A 17,714-nucleotide genomic window follows, 5' to 3' on the forward strand; every position below is an offset into this window, starting at 1 on the left:
TGTTGTTCAGGCCAGGCCAGACACCCACACACACACACACACACACACACAGCTCCACTTCGAACAGAGGTTCGATTTTTTTCTATTGATTACTCAAGCCATGGAGACTTGAGTTCAATAATATTTTTTTGTTTTTGCCAAGACAAAAACTGTATTACAATAAATGTAGGCCTACCCCCATTGATTCAGGATGGGGACCCAAATGCATTCGGGTTGAATTCATTTAGCCCCTCAACCCAAAACCTGGGTTATATTGACGTACAATCTTGGGTCATTATAAACAAATAATTTGGTTATTTATTCAACTCAGTTTATGGGTCAACATTCATAACCAAATTTCTTGCGTTAAAATAACCAAACTAGTCATCGGTCCCTATTTGACCCGTGAGTTGGATAAAAAATGACCCAAGTTGAGTTGACCCAGCAGTTTTTAGAGTGCAGTCACAGGGGCCTTCCTGTCACTTCAGCTCTTTAAAGCTATACTGTGTAAGTTGCTCAACTTGTGGTCAGTAGCTCTATAGCAAACCTCGGTCGCGTCCGCGTCTTTCGGCCGTTTTTCGGTTCTCACACCCCCGCGTCTGCCTCCACCTCGCCGAGATATCTTTTGAGGGGTCCCTGGTTGCTGTGCGTTCAGCCATTCCGGAGATACACTCCTTCACCCATGCTTCACCGTGCACCCAAGTATAGAGACACACGGGAGACTACAAATATGGCCGCCCTAGCGACCCCACTCCAAGATGCGCTGTGATTGGCCGGCAGTGTATAACCCTCGCTGTGATTGGCCGGTAGTGTGATGACGCAATTTTTCCGCGAAAACCGGTCCCCGGTAGGGATCATAGAAAACATATAAAGAGAAGGCTTTAGAAGCTGAAAATAACGGAGTGGGGGTTCTAAAACTTTAGCGATTTAACAGTTAGGACAATTTTAAGATTTGTTTTATAAAAAAAGTTAGATGGTATAACTTTAATAAACAGAAAATACATTTTCAGGTAGGTTGACAAACCTTCTGCCAATCAGGAGAGAGTACCCATGTATTAGCTTTATTTTTATAGTGTTCCAGTTCCAATTTTATCTGCTCCTTTCTGTGTGCCATCACTTTCAATTTCACTTGTTTATTCAGTATCCTGCAGAGTTTTCTATCCTGATTGGACACGATTGGTATCCCGACCTGAAAATGCATTTTCTGCTTCAGAGCTGGAGAGACATGGAGACTCCTTCTACAGAACAAACAGTCTAGCAATGCGTATCAAAATATAGAACTATCTAACACTTATTTTAACCAAAGTAAATCACTTTACCCTACCTTTAATGCATTATTAATTACAATCCAATAATGTGAATGGGCCATTCTATTATTAATGAGTACCTTTATGTTTGGTACTTTGATGCCAATCCTTTTGTATTTTTTACCCAAGTAAACTTTTGAATGCAGGACTTTACTTGTAACCAGTGGTGGAAGAAGTACCGGTACATTTGTTTTACTCAAGTAAACGTATCAATGTCCTACCAAAAGTTGGCCTACCAAAGTAAAAGTACTCATTATGCAGAGGTTTTTAAATGTATCAAATGTATACAAATCTTTTGAAAATAGCAGATCTGCAGGCTCACAACAAGTCACAAACACGTCGTGTTGTGAGCTTGTAGATCTGCTATTTTCAAATTGCCAAAGTAGCCTATGTATATAAATATAATATAGGTCTGTAGATCTGAGTGATTTTACAATAAAACCCAAGTAAAGCACAGTACTTGAGTACATGTTGTTCCTTTCCACCAGGGCTTGTAACAGAATATTATTTTCTAAATTGTGGTTTGGCTACTTTTACATGAGTACAAAATCTGAGTAGGCCTAATTCTTCTTCCACCACTGACAGGACCTGCATGGCTGCCAGTTTGTCCGCATGGTGGCATGAGTCCTGACCTTAACGCAACACTATTCAGTTTGTCCGGTCAATCCGGACCTCCCATCTTGTGCTCGAGGTGACCACAATCCACATGATTGATTGACTTGCACTGATCCCTTTTCTGTCCAGGTCCGTAAGACCTACAAATTGTAGGAACTGGTGTTAAAATTCAACTAACATCCCAATTCTTAATTGGACTTTCTAACTCTCAAATTCTAATTTGAACTCACTTGACCTCCCTCTATGGTCAAGTAATCAAAATCTGTGACCCTCAGCTACACAATTTGAAACACAGTGCATTAAACACTTGCATTTTCAGTTGTGAGTTTGACACAAAACAAATGCACCAAGGTGCAGTGAACAATAACACACATCTGTAAAACAGGGACAAGAGAAAAATTGGTTATTTAGTCATAATTTCTGAGTATAATAAATTGCATGTTGTATGCTGTAGCCTGCAACGCTGACCCCAATTACTGAACTAGAAAGATGCAATTGGAAATTGCAAGTGTGATTGACTCTAATGGGGAGCCAATCAGAGAGGGGGATGTCTTGATATTATGATCTCACTCTCTGATTGGAAACCACAGCTAATCAGATAGGGGGAAAAGGATGACATCACAATATCAATACAAGAACAATAGTCTTCAAACAATAGTCTTCAAATAGATATCAAGACAAGAACTAATAGGCCAGTCCATATTCTCTCCGTAACCAAACTTTTCGTTGAACCAGATCTTTCCGACGACCAGTGGGTTTCTTAGCTGTCGGCTGCCACCTGGATTTGGACCTGGACATCTCTCGTTTGCTCTCCTCAACTGATCTTTGGAGCAATACTGCGTCACAAATACTGCATACTTGGTAGCGCTGTTGCTACTGCTGGTGCTCATCCATGCTCAGGCAAAGTGCTATCCGAAACCTTGCTTTGTGGTCATAATTTCACCCTATGTCAGTGGTTCTCAACCAGTGGTCTGGGGACCATCAGTGTCCTTGAGGGAGTTCCAGGTGGTCTCCCGCTAAATGATGACATTTGCTAAACAAAAAGACCCTTACAGATCTTTTAGACTATGAGTTAAATGATTGTTAAACATCTGCATTACTTAATTTACAAGAAGTCTTCACAATTAGAGAATGTAGAAGAATTGTTCTTCTGATCAACATTTCCACTAGAGATCTCTCCAATTGGTATCACATCAATGGAATTGTGGACAAAATCTTATCCAACGATAACAAAATATTGAACGTTTTGGGTCTTAGAGAATAAATCTCATGAAATGGTGATCCATGGCTCAAATGCCGATTAGGTAAGACCTTGATGTGTAAAGATAGATAGATACCTTTATAAATAGATAGATACCTTTATTATCCCAAGGGGGAAATTTAGTTGTCCAGTAGTAGCACAGCAGTATACAGTTATTACAAAGTTACAGAGACGTAAGAAAAGATAGATAAGAGGGAAAAAAACAAAACAAAGACAAGAGCAGTACAGTACCAATAAAGAGAAGGTGCATCAATAGAGGGGGCGAATAATATATAAGTATATACATAAAGTGTCTTGCAAAAGAGACCATAGCAGTCAATGCTAGTTAGTGCAAACAAGTATCTCACTGTCATTGTTAAACAAAGCAAAAATACTCAGAAACTACCAACACTAACAACCTAATAGTGCAGTGTCAAAAATCAGTGCGAAAAAAAGAAGAAACTAGGAAGCGTGTCACCGCAAGGCGCACATGAGCACTCTTCCTGGAAGGTCCTTAGAGGTCCAAGTCAATACAGCAATAGTTCCTTAGAGGTCAAAGTCAATACAGCAATGGTTCCGTAAGTCTAAGTTAGGAAGGGAGACCTTTTCAAGCGTCCGTTATGTGTCTCGTTGTACAGCTTAAGGGCAGCCGGTACAAAAGATTTTCCTAATCTCTCACATCTCCGTACTGGGTAGGTAAAGCGGTCGTTTCCTCTCTTACTCCAGTAACTGGTGATCTCTAGATGGAGGGGGTGGGAGGAGTTCTCCAAGATGGAATCTAGCTTCTTCGCAGTGCGCACCCTACTTCCTCCACCCCCTGCAGAGAGGACCCAACGACAGAGCCTGCTTTCTTCACCAGTCTGTTTAGGTAAAGGGTTGAAAACCACTGCCCTACATGAACCAAATGGGTACTAACTTTAATGGTCTAGCTATAGCGAAACTGCTTGTCAAGACTGATCCAGTGAATGTGTCAGGTGAGGGCTGTGATTGCGGGGGGATCCACATTAGGTCTTGAAATGGAACCCCTTCTCTGGCTGAGAATGAGATACTGGACACACCTCACCATGACTGAGACAAGGAGACACATCCACAGCAGCCTCCAGCACACCTGCACCTGGAATGGGTGCATCAATGCCTCCACGTAGCAGACAGACCACACCCGACCCAAACTGTACCAGCCATGCCTGTGGAGACCTGGCCTCGCTCAGGCTGTGGGAATTGTGTCTTCGCCGGTCAGTAACTGAGACGTCTGCAGAACCAGAAAAATGTGGTGAACAGAGAGAAACACTATGACAAATGTTCAAGAACAGGGGGTAATACTAGTAAGACGCCTCAGGGCGACATGGCCATCTTTGGTCATCTGGCCAGTGATGTACTGTATATCGGACCAGCTACCCATATTATGTAGTCCCTTGGTACCCATATATGGAGATCCATGTACTGTATATGGTACATCCCTTTTATGGTTTCGTCTGTAAAGGTTCTTTTCTCAATTGATTTTTGTAGCTTATAGGGTCACCTCTTAAGGATTCAAGAGGGTGCCTGGTGATATCCCTTAAGCATTTTTAGTTATTAACCCCTTAATGCCCAAACCAGACAATTGTACAAGTCCCTCTGATCCGAGTCCCAAACGAGTCGCAAGTCATTTGTTCCAAGTCTCAAGCAAGTCTCAAGTTTTTTCTGTTGTGGGCAAGTCAAGTCGAGTCGAGTCACAAGGTTGTCAAGTCGAGTCGAGTCACAAGGTTGTCATGTCAAGTCGAGTCGCGTCGCGTCGAGTCGAGTCACAAGGTTGTCAAGTCGAGTCAAGTCACAAGCTTTTCAAGTCGAGTCACAGGTTATATCTCAGGTTTATATCTTGAAGAGCGAAACCTTTCTTCCTAAAGTAAATGTCAAAAAATACCATGCAGATCTGATCATAGTGTTTGGCTGCTTCCGTGCTTGTGCTCTCGCTTACATGCCTGTCTCCAATCAATCAAATCAATCAATCAATAAAAGTGTGAACCTAGCGTGGCGTTCACGACTGCTTTGGTGAGTGGCGTAGCGGCAAGTCGTCCGAGTCAGCGTGTCTCAAGTCGAGTCGAGTCGGGAGTCATTGTCTTCCAAGTCAAGTCGAGTCTCAAGTTTTTGCCCTTATATCCGAGTCAAGTCGCAAGTCGTCAAATTTGCGACTCGAGTCCGAGTCAAGTCGAGTCATCATGACTCGAGTCGAATTGTCTGGCCCAAACCACTGTAAATCCACCCAAAATTGAGTTTTATGGTATTTCATGCAAAGGTCTTGATCTAAATGCATAAACTTTGCTTTCTACAGTGTTTATCCATGAAAGTGAATATGTACAGTGCATTAGATTTAATATTTATGCATTTTTAAATATTAACCCCTTCATGCCCAGAACAAATACATCTTTAAAATGAGATATTGTGAAATTGCACATGCACAGAAATCAAATCAAATGCATCATATCTGCTTTCTACTCCTGATGAATGCATATGCCTTTTAGTTATCTTTTAGTTATTAACCCTTAAATGCCCGAAACAAAAAATCCACCTAAAATAGAGTTTTATGACATTTCATGTGGGGAGGCAAGCTCTTCAGAAGATTAGGTTCTGAAATGATTTCTTTTGGCATTTTAAAATTCAGCTCTATGGGTTGACTCCTGGCCGGCTCCTCCTACTGTACGTCTCATGCTCTCACCAGGTCCAGGACCTGTGCGTTGCACCAGACTCCCAATCCAAACATTTAATTCATTCAAAGACTTGCACAAATCTTCACGTGTCACATTCTGGGTCGGGCCCTTGCCCTTCCCCTGTTCTACCACACTTTGCTCGCCCCCTCCCCTATGAGTACCTGCTTGACAATCTGAACTCTTCCCGGTATCACAGCTGAGAGCTGTTGACTAATGACTGCCTAGTTGGCCAGAGACTATTTAAACCAGTCAGTGTTTGCTCTCTGTGCTGGATCATTGTTTTGCTGTCCGTTCCTCAGTCAGTCTGTGTATGTTTGTACTTTTGTATATGAGTTCAGTGTATGCTTGTGTTAACTGTGAAATAGTGCGACGATTCGTAAGGATCAAAGCGAGTTCAGGGGGCGGTCCCAAGGGAGCGCGCGCGCGGAGGGGGGTGGGTCACTAGGTCCTGCCCCCCCCCCTTACCCATAGTTCTTAGGGAAGTCAGATGGTGGGACTCAGTCTTGTTGCATAGCACTGCTGCTGCTACCACGCTGCTACTACACGCTGTTTCTCTGCTCATTCCACTACCGTGTTAGCTGTCGATGAGGTTGGTTGAAGTGCTAGTGTTAGGTTGTGTGTTACTCACCATGTTCAGCATGTCCGCGGCGGCATCAGACGAGGAGGGAGAAGTCTTCGACGAAGCGGAAGTAGAGGAGGCGATCCCGGATACCGGTGTTCCGGCGGCTCAGCTGGGGACGGTCGTTCCCCCCACCCCCCGCAGGAGTATCAGGCTGAACCCGCAGACCCCGCAGATAAAAATAGCCGACTGGCCAGTGAACAAAATACTGGAGGTGTTGTATGCAAATGGGCTGTCTGCCCCCGCCGGGCTTGACCATGAAGGCTTGTTTCAGTTCCTGGTAGAGGCCGAACGAGCAGCTCAGGTTGAGCCACAGACATCCGGAACACCCAAAGCCAAAGCCCGGGGAAAAAGAGCGGCGAAAGTCAACAATACCGGCCCAGCAAAAAAGAAAAAGCCCGCAGAGGGCAATCCATCCAACGAAGGGGCGCCCGACAACGGCACCCCCGCAGGCACCGTGGATCCCACGGTCCTGTTAGCGCTGACGGATATCAAGAACGCCTTGTCCGGGATGAGCCAGCGCCTCGACTCGCTCGAGGCAGGAAGCGAGGCGGGCCCAAAGACCGGAGTCATGGGAGCAGCCATGCATTTGCCCTCCGACATGCACAACCTGCCACGGAAGAATCTGGGAACGGCCGTTCCCGCTCCAGCCACAGGATCCGCTTTCCTGTCCCCAGCCGCCGCCATCCCCGACGCGCTGCGCAGCCAGATCCTATCAGGTAAAGTGCCGCTTCTCTTTTCTTGCTGGTTAGTAGGGTTAGCTGTTTCTAAAAATGCGCTGCTTGCCTCGACAGGTCAGGACGTAAATCTGGTGAAGATTCTGCTCTGCGCGGCAGAGTCCTCAGCGGACCGCTTTGTGGATTGCGGGGACTTTTCAGTGATCCTTAAAGATAGCGACCCAAGGCTCTCCAGAATCTTGACCCTAGCAGAGTTCATTGTAGCATTCGGTGTCTACAGAGACACTCTGTGCGAGATATACCCAGAGCGCAGAGCTGAGCTCGATGCGTATTTGTCCATAATTGCCGATATGGCGTATACTTACGGGGAGGGCTGTTCTATGAATATCACAAAAGTTTCTCATCCAAATCTGCAATGCATATCCAGCGCTTCAATCAGCGGATCGACTGGTCCGTCCAGGATCTAAGCTTGATAAGCCGCCATTTCTCAGCCCATCCCCCTTTGTCCTGCTCGCTGTGCAGCTCGTTCAGCCACAGAACCGAGCTGTGCCCCAAGGCTCTAGCCCACGAGGCACCGACCAAGCCCACCCCAAGCGGCCAGCAGCAGGCGAGGGGCCTCGGGCTTCAGGCTCCAGCCTTTACGAGACAGGTGCCGTACGATCCCAATCGTAAAGTTCCCATATGCATTCAATTTAATGAGAACGTATGTACCTTTCCACATTGTAAATACATGCATATTTGCAGTTGGTGCGCGGACAACCATCCCCGGTCGGTCTGTCCCAGGAGGTCTCGCCCAACGCCCAAGAGTGGGAAATAATAAAAGAGAATCACCCATCAACTCCCGTGGATGTCCCGGCTCTTACTGCTGCTCTTTCTGAACACCCAAACAGATGCTGGGTTAAATATTTGATTGTGGGGCTAATGCGGGGGTTTTTAGCAGGGCTATGCTGGCTACCAAAAACATCATTTGTGTGTCCAAACCTCAAGTCTGCGCTGGCAGAGCCCGAAGTAGTTGACGAGCTCCTAGGGAAGGAAGTTAAGAAAGGTCACTTAATCGGTCCGTTCGCTAGTTCTCCCTTTAGCCTGTTTAGAGTCAGCTCGATAGGAGTAGCGACAAGGAAATATTCGGGGAAAAAGCGCCTCATATTTGACCTGTCCGCGCCCCATAACAGCCCCACTCCTAGCATTAATAGCTTGATTCCGCTAGCGCCGTTTTCTCTCTTTTACGCATCAATAGATAACGCTATTCAAATGATCAAAAGTGCGGGGCCGGGGGCCTGGCTGGCAAAAGCGGACATAGTGGATGCATTTAAAGTGATGCCTCTCCACCCCTCGCAGTGGCACCTGTTCGGCATTCAATGGCGCTCTAAATTCTATTTTGCGGTTAAACTGACCTTCGGGTGCCGCAGCAGCCCGAGGATTTTTGACACTCTGTCAGAAGCGTTGTGCTGGGTCCTGTATAACGCGTACAAACTCCCTTTCGTTTTGCACCTGTTAGACGATTTCCTCACTATTGATTACGCGTCGGCGCCTCCGGCAAGGTGCATTTCCATTGTACGTCATGTTTTCAATTCTCTAGGCGTACCATTATCCGAAGAGAAAACAGTGGGGCCGGCGACTCGCATCGAATTTTTGGGCATTATGCTTGATAGCGTGCGCATGCAGGCGGCCCTACCAGCAGAAAAATTGGTGCGCATTAGGGGACTCGTAAAGTCCTTTTTAGACAAAACACAGGCAGCAAAAAGGGAATTATTGTCTCTTTTAGGCCATTTAAATTTCGCTATGCGCATCATTCCCCAGGGCCGCTCCTTCGTTTCCCGGCTTATCGACCTGTAAAAATCAAAAAAGGAGATGACAGACATGATAGAGTTAGACGAGGGGAGCCGCTCTGATCTTAAATTCTGGGCGCTCTTCCTAGAGCAGTGGAACGGTATTTCGTTTTTCTACAATTCAGAGATAGAATCACCAGAGTCCATGCAATTCTTCACGGACGCAGCCCTGTCCGTGGGGTTCGGGGGTTATTGCAACGGGGAGTGGTTTGCCAGCAGGTGGCCAAAGGAAATTAATGACTTACCTTCTGTATGTAAATCTACTGCTTTGTATGAGATTTATCCGATAGTAGCGGCAGCATCTCTCTGGGGAGGCGAGTGGGCTCGCAAACGGATATGCGTCCTGTGTGATAATGAAGCAACGGTGCAGGTCATTAACAAGGGCCGCTCGTCGATTGCTATGATTAATAAATTTGTAAGACGCCTTACCTGGCTATGCCTCCAGGGTAATTTCATTATTCAGGCAGTCTTTATTCCGGGGAAAGAAAACAGCATTGCTGATGCGCTGTCCCGCTTTAAATTCCAGGAGTTCCGCACGCTGTGCCCAGGAGCGGCGGAGCTCGGCTGGCAAGTTCCAGCTTTCTCGGAGCTGGTGCTGGATTAGGCCAGGAAAGGCCTCTGGCCTACCTCATGGATGCTGCCGCGAAGTACATGAGGAAAGGGCTGGCGCCCAGTACAATTAAATCATATGATTCTGCATGGTGGTTCTTTCGTTCTTTTTGTGCCAGGTTCACATGTCCCCCCCTCCCACTTAATATTCCCCTGATCTGCGCATTTATTGTACACTCGTATGAGTCTAGGAAATTACAGCCCCCTTCTATCAAGGTGCTCATTTCGGGCGTGCAATTCCACCTGCGCTGCCTCGAACCTATCGTCCCAAGCATTTTAAGTAACCCGGCCATCCAGCTCCTGCTCAGCGGTCTCAAAAAAGATCAAGCACAAGGCAATGACCGCAGATTACCCATTACTATCACGGTGCTGCACGGGATGGTGGGGAAGTTAAGGGGAGGCATGTATTCTCAGTATGATAATCTCTTGCTAGAAGCAGTGCTTTTAATGGCTTTCTATGCTTTTCTTAGGTGCGGGGAATACACAGCAAACTCACTGGCTTTTGATCCAACTAGGGATCTCTGTTTTTCTGATCTATCTATGCAGCCCACGCATTATACCATTCTGCTAAAGCATTCAAAAAATGATAAATTTAGTGAAGGCACCCCAGTCGTGGTAGCAAGAACTAACACTGTGTTTTGTCCTTTCACCTCCATGCTCAAATACCTGGCGGTCCGCCCGATGTCTTCGCTGAATGAGCCCCTGTTTCGCACGGACGGCGGACGCCCAATGACGCGCGCCTGGTTCAGCACCAAACTGAGAGAGATTTGCCAAAGCTGCGGCCTCTCACCGTTACTCCACACTCCACACTCCCTAAGGATTGGAGCGGCTACTACGGCAGCGCTGTTGGTGCCCTCGGCTACCCTTAAATCGCTGGGCAGATGGTCATCGGCGGCCTACGTGCGCTACATCAGATTCTGCAAACCTGAAATCCTGCACGCACAGAGACTGATGAGCAATCACGGGGCCCAGCTGGAGTAATCAAGACGGCAATCGAACAGACTCTCTCCGATCAGCTGTGAGGTCGCGGCGTCATCGATAGGGCGTGGGCTGTTATCTATATAGGATTGGCATTATTGATAGGTGTGTTCGTCATGTTTATGCATCGCTGCGAGTTATAAATTCTATCATGCAAAAGCTAGGTGGTTGCTGGGGTGTTAGTTAGGTAGGATGTGAAGCTGTATGACGCTGTAGTTATATGAATTAAAGGTTTCATCGCTGCTTTTGGTTCTGCTGTCTATATATATATACGTCCATGTTGCTGCTCCCGCTTTTCTCTAGGGTGTTTAGTATGGCTTCAGTCAGATTGCAGTATATCGTTATAGTCAGCAGTACCACCTTCCTCACCGTTGGTTCGGTCTGCAGCTGCTAACATTCTTAATTATTAATTGCTTTAGCAGTACTTATAGCGTTTTGGCAAGCTGCCAATATCATTGCTTAGTATTTTGCCTTAGTAATATTCGCTCTGCCAGATGCTAATATACTTAATTATTATTTTTGCGTTAGCAGGAAAGGCAGTTCATAGTTTGCCCCGCAGTAATGATAACTTAATAGCTAGAGTCACAGCAGAGCTGCCTTCCTCGCAGTTGGCTAGCACTGGCATGGGATTCTGAGATTTTGGCGTGCTTTGGGGGTTTGTAGTTTTGGGGGGTATCGGGCCAGGGCTCGCTGTAATTAGATTATGCCCTCGATGCTCATGGTAACATGAGGATCGTGGGTTCAGCGAGCCATGGCCCGAGGCAGAACCCCATGCCAAACCATGCTAACTTAGGCTATAGATTCTATGCTGTCTTATAATAGAGCTAAGGTAGGCTGCCAATACTATGCGCTTAGATATAGGCTTAGATTCTATGCTGTCTCTATAGTAGGGTGCTCAATATGCCATGTTGGTGATGCTTGCTTTCTGCTTCATTCTGGTCAATAAAGTATATCTTAACCCAAGTGATCGTCTCCTGAAATAGTGCGACGATTCGTAAGGATCAAAGCGAGTTCAGGGGGCGGTCCCAAGGGAGCGCGCGCGCGGAGGGGGGTGGGTCACTAGGTCCTGCCCCCCCCCTTACCCATAGTTCTTAGGGAAGTCAGATGGTGGGACTCAGTCTTGTTGCATAGCACTGCCCCGCCACCACCCCAGCGCCACCTTCAGGTTCTGCCTTAGATCCCCCTCGGGGGGTATCGGGCCAGGGCTCGCTGTAATTAGATTATGCCCTCGATGCTCATGGTAACATGAGGATCGTGGGTTCAGCGAGCCATGGCCCGAGGCAGAACCCCATGCCAAACCATGCTAACTTAGGCTATAGATTCTATGCTGTCTTATAATAGAGCTAAGGTAGGCTGCCAATACTATGCGCTTAGATATAGGCTTAGATTCTATGCTGTCTCTATAGTAGGGTGCTCAATATGCCATGTTGGTGATGCTTGCTTTCTGCTTCATTCTGGTCAATAAAGTATATCTTAACCCAAGTGATCGTCTCCTGAACTTTAGTAAAGTCTTCTTATTTTCACTCCTTGGTTGCCTGTACTTTGACATTGAGTTCTGCATTTGGGTCCTCACCACCAGATCGTGACATCACAAGCTTGTAGATCTGCTATTCTTTTCTTCAATATGGACATGCTGATGTTTCTTCAGAATGTCTAACCTACTGAAACCCTTGTCACACTGTTTACACACAAAGGGTTTTTCTCCAGTGTGGATACGCTGGTGCCTCATCAGAGCCCCTACCACACTGAAACCTGTGTCACACTGTTTACAGATGAAGGGTTTTTCTCCAGTGTGAACATGCTGGTGTCTCTTCAGAGTCCCTGGCTCACTGAAACCCTTGTCACACTGTTTACACACAAAGGGCTTTTCTCCATTATGGATACGCTGGTGTCTCTTCAGAGACCCTGACTCACTGAAACCCTTGTCACACTGTCTACAGATGAAGGGTTTTTCTCCAGTATGGACACGCTGATGTGTCTTCAGGTGACTTAACTCACTGAAACCCGTGTCACACTGTTTACAGATGAAGGGTTTTTCTCCAGTGTGGACACGCTGATGTGTCTTCAAGTGACCTAACTGACTGAAACCCTTGTCACACTCTTTACACACAAAGGGTTTTTCTCCAGTATGGACACGCTTATGTGTCTTCAGGTGACCTAACTCACTGAAACCCTTGTCACACTCTTTACACACAAAGGGTTTTTCTCCAGTATGGACACGCTGGTGTGTCTTCAGAGCCCCTGACTCACTGAAACTCTTGTCACACTGTTTACACACAAAGGGTTTTTCTCCAGTGTGGATACGCTGGTGCCTCTTCAGAGTCCCTAACTCACTGAAACCCTTGTCACACTGTTTACACACAAAGGGTTTTTCTCCATTGTGGATACGCTGGTGTGTCTTCAGGTGATATGAATGACTGAAACCCTTGTCACACTGTTTACACACAAAGGGTTTTTCTCCAGTGTGGATACGCTGGTGCCTCTTCAGAGTCCCTAACTTACTGAAACCCTTGTCACACTGTTTACACACAAAGGGTCTTTCTCCAGTGTGGACACGTTGGTGTGTCTTCAGGTGACCTAACTCACTGAAACTCTTTTCACAGTGTTTACACTGGAAAGGTTTTTCTTTGGTGTGGACATACTGTGTCGATACCACAATGCAACTCTTATCACATAAGAGGTTTTCTTTCATGTGTAGGTCATCAAAGGTTTCTTCACTTCTCCTGGCTGTGTTGAAGTCATCGCAAGATCTCGGATTTTCTGTGTCTCCTTGTGGCTGGCCGGTTACACAGCTGATGATTGCTCGACAGGAAGATGAGGGCAGCTGTCCGTTGTCCATCATTTGCTGGTAGAGGTTGTTGTGGCTGACTCTCTGAATCTCACAGTAGCTTTCACACGGTTGTACTCAGACTAAATGTGACGTTTATAAACTGTGTCACATCTTATTCAGGTCGACCAGAGCTCTGGTCTGACGTCACACAACACAAACCATTGACATCATTCCTAATAACACCGATTTGCACATCTGACAGTTGCAATTCATCCATCTGTGAATTTAGTTGAATCATTGAATCAAGTTGATGACCAAAACCGGAAGTAAAGGCTCAAGCTTATCGGAAATATGCCTGTTTATGCCCATCTATGGCCATCTGGCCTATGCTCTTCTACGGGCATAGACGGCCCCTCTCGTGGCCCTTATATATGCCTCAATGTTATGACGTCACCCTTTGCCCCTCTCTGATTGGCTACGGGTCCATGGCATAAACACAGACACTCAATCTGGGACAGCCGGCCCATATCTGGGAATGCCCATATATGGACATATTGTCAGTCAGTCTAGTGTGGTTGACGCGACATGACACACTTGCAAATTAATTCTGTCCTTGTCCCTTTATGCCCATATATGGAGATGCCTGTCCCAATGTCATCAATATTAAGTGCATATCTGGGAATGCCCATATTTGGCAAAGCCCATATATGGACGCTCGTCACGCTCCATATATGGCTAAGACAGAATTCATTTGCAAATCAAGTTAAAATATGATTATTTTGGGGTCACAGCCTGAAAAGGTTGAGAACCACTGCATTGGGATGCTGAAGATGGAGCTGCCAGGCAAGAGGAGATAGTCAGGGAAAAAATGGTGATTTTTGGCCATGTCCACATGAAACATTAAAACTTTCTTAGAAAGCTAATTTGAAGCATCTGAATTGAGTGTTGTGCATAAAATGTCATAAATCACATTGTTTAGGGGATTTTCAGTTTCAGGTGTGAAGGAGTTTCTAAAATGTTCTAATGTGAAATCAAAAACATTTTACATATCCACTTTCATAGATAAACACTGTAGAAATCAAATTTGATGCACTTAAATCAAGTATTTTGTGTGAAATGCCATACAACTATTTTGTGTGGATTTTTGTTTTTTGTTTGGGGTATTTAAGGGTTAATAACTAAAAGATGGAAGGCATGAAAGGGTTAATATGCCTTAATCTGAATGGAGTAGAAAGCAGATAATTATGATGCATTTGATTTGATTTCTGTGCATGTGCAATTTCACAATATCTCATTTTAACGATTAATTTGTTCTGGGCATGAAGGAGTTAATATTTTAAATGCATAAATATTAAATCTAATGCACTGTACATATTCACTTTCATGGATAAACACTGTAGAAAGCAAACTTTATGCATTTAGATCAAGCATTTTGCATGAAATGCCATAAAACTCAATTTTGGGTGGATTTTTAGTGGTTTGGGCATTAAGGGGTTACTAACTAAAAATGCTCAAGGGATATCACCTGGCACCCTCTTGAATCCTTAAGAGGTGACCCTAAGCTACAAGAATCAGTTGAGAAAAAAACTTTTACCAACAAAACCACTTTCACCCCCATGGCTCCCGGACTAAGATCAGCCCATATGGGGATGATATTGACGTCATTACCAGGACTGGACTTTTTTAGTTTGACAGGATTTATGTTGGTTGAAATCAGGTGATATTCTAGGCCAGATAAATATTATATTAGTTAGATATCCAGAAACTTATATGCTCATATTTCAACTAACATTACAAACAATAACAATAATCCTTTGATTTGATTGATTTATTGATTGATTGATTAATTGATTGAAGACTTTATTAGAAGTTTGCATAGGAAAAGGTACAGTTTCATGACGGTACAGTTCACTGGTACAAGGTCTACTAAAAGGAGATCCTTGAAAAGACAAAAAAGTCCATATGACGACCGGTAATGGTCACCAGCGCTTTCGCCTATGTTTTTTTTTCCGCCTACATGGATATGGTCTTTTCGCGGCACTTTCGCCGTGGAGGAGAGTGTTTTCACCTAACCTGTCTGGCCGTTTCGCCGCCGTTGAAGAGCCATTTCGCCTATAGTGACTGTGACAGTGGTGTCAAAGGGACCATACCTAAAACTAATGATGTGATGTGGGGAACATAGAGAGGGGAACATAGAACCTGGGGAACATAGGATGGACCCCGTGTCAAACAGGGTAACATCTCTGTCCTTAGGTCGAACATGATTAGGTCGACTCATCATGCTGCATCATATGATGCAAAATGCATCATCATTCATTCTGAAATACTAAAATATCTCAAAACACAGATTGAACACAAAAAATAACTCAGGGTTGTGTTGATCGTGTCCCAAACAACAATAAGATAAGATCTAGTTGTCCCAGAGGTGAACGGGCCCTTTAAATTGCTTTGGTCCGACCACCAAAACCTAACCTTAACCCTAACCCTAACCTCAGTAAAACTATGCCTAAACCTAATCATAAACCTAACCTCAGTAACCGTGACGCGGGTGATTATCTAACCTGGTGATTATCAAACCCATTTAATTATTTGGACGCACCTGATTCCAATAGTTCTAATCTGTAATAATGTGATTTCTATGGGGTGCTTAGGATAGCCATGTGTAATGGTCACCGTTTGACAGGTGAGGTTACACCACTGTCATGCAAACATGGACAATCTAAGGCAGGCGAAATGGCTCTTCAACTGCGGTGAATGGGCCAGACAGGATAGGTGAAAAGACTCTCCTCCACCGCGAAAGTGCCATGCGAAAGGACCAAATGCATGCAGGCGAAAAAAACATAGGCGAATACGCCTGACACCCTGGTAATGACGTCAAGATCATCCCCATATGGGCTGTGATCTGGCCCCAATCGAGACGTCACTGAGTGGTCCAGGTCCAGATGTGCTTGCTGGGTGCCCATACATGGAGATTCCTGTCTGTCTGTCTGTCTGTCTGTCTGTCTGTCTGTCTGTCTGTCTGTCTGTCTGTCTGTCTGTCTGTCTGTCTGTCTGTCTGTCTGTCTGTCTGTCTGTCTGTCTGTCTGATTGATTGATTGAAGACTTTGATAAATAAGAAATACAAACTAATACAAATAAAATAAATAGAACTTCTACTAAAAGAATATGGAATCCGGAGGTGATGAGTAGTCGTTCCTTGCAGCTTTATTCAGAGAAGCATCAAAACATAGTCCAGGAATGGCATAGAATCAAGTAGAGAATCAGAGCACGCAGGCCTGACCTCACCTCAGCGGTGGACCCGCAGAATAATGTGTCCATGTCAATTTACAGTACCTTTAAATACAGTATTTCCAATAAACAAATCATGGCCTACAGACAGACAGATGGTTCGAACAGGACGTTGATCAAAGGACACAGGAAGACAACAATAGATTAAGAGAAGTTTACATCTAGGTGTGACATCCTCAGGCCAGTCACAGCAGATTGCAGAGTGACAGATGGTCTTGTCCAAAATATAGTTTCACAGTTCATATTAATATAAATCAAAATACATACATTTGTTTAAACAGAAACCTATTTATCAGACTTTATTAGAAGTTTGCATAGGAAAAGGTACAGTTTCATGACCAGCCACAATTAAGTCTTCCTCCATATATGGGCATTCCCATATGAAGTCCTGTTAGATACAGGTTTAATATTGATGACATCAGGGATCTCCATATATGGGCATAGAAAGGCTTCTGTTAGAGTGTTTCCCATGACATCACAACATAAAATCCCTTTTATGCCCGTACATGGAAATCCATCCATGTCTTGGCCATCTGGCCAGTGATGTAGGTCTATATATCGATGACATCAAGGATATTCATATATGGGCATAAAAGTGATTCTGGGGAATACCCATATATGGACTTTTACATAGGTGATGTCACCTGTGATATCACCTGTGATGTCACAGTGATGTGTCAGGGGAACCACAGTGTCAGGCGTGACCTTCAGACAGACAGACAGACAGACAGACAGACAGACAGACAGACAGACAGAGATACGCGGACAAGATGTGCCGGTTTTCATAGTATACTTACAGTCGTCGCAATAATACATTGCGTGACCGAAAATCCGAGGTATAGGCCCTTATGTAGCTTTGTCTCAAAAGATTATGAGGAAACCACACACACACACACACACACACACGCACACACGCACACACACACACACACACACACACACACACACACACACACTCCATGAAATCAAAAAGTTGTACAACAACCACTGATGTGTAGAGAGTCTCTGTGGCACCTAGCTGGTTGGGGGACAATCACACCCCTAAAATGTGTAGATAATGCACGATGGGACGTTGGAAACAGGTGGATAAAAGAAAGTTTCTTGAAGAAACATCATGGC

The sequence above is a fragment of the Nannobrachium achirus genome (genome assembly GCF_963921795.1).
Source record: "Nannobrachium achirus genome assembly, chromosome: 4".
In the NCBI taxonomy this organism is placed as follows: domain Eukaryota; kingdom Metazoa; phylum Chordata; class Actinopteri; order Myctophiformes; family Myctophidae; genus Nannobrachium; species Nannobrachium achirus.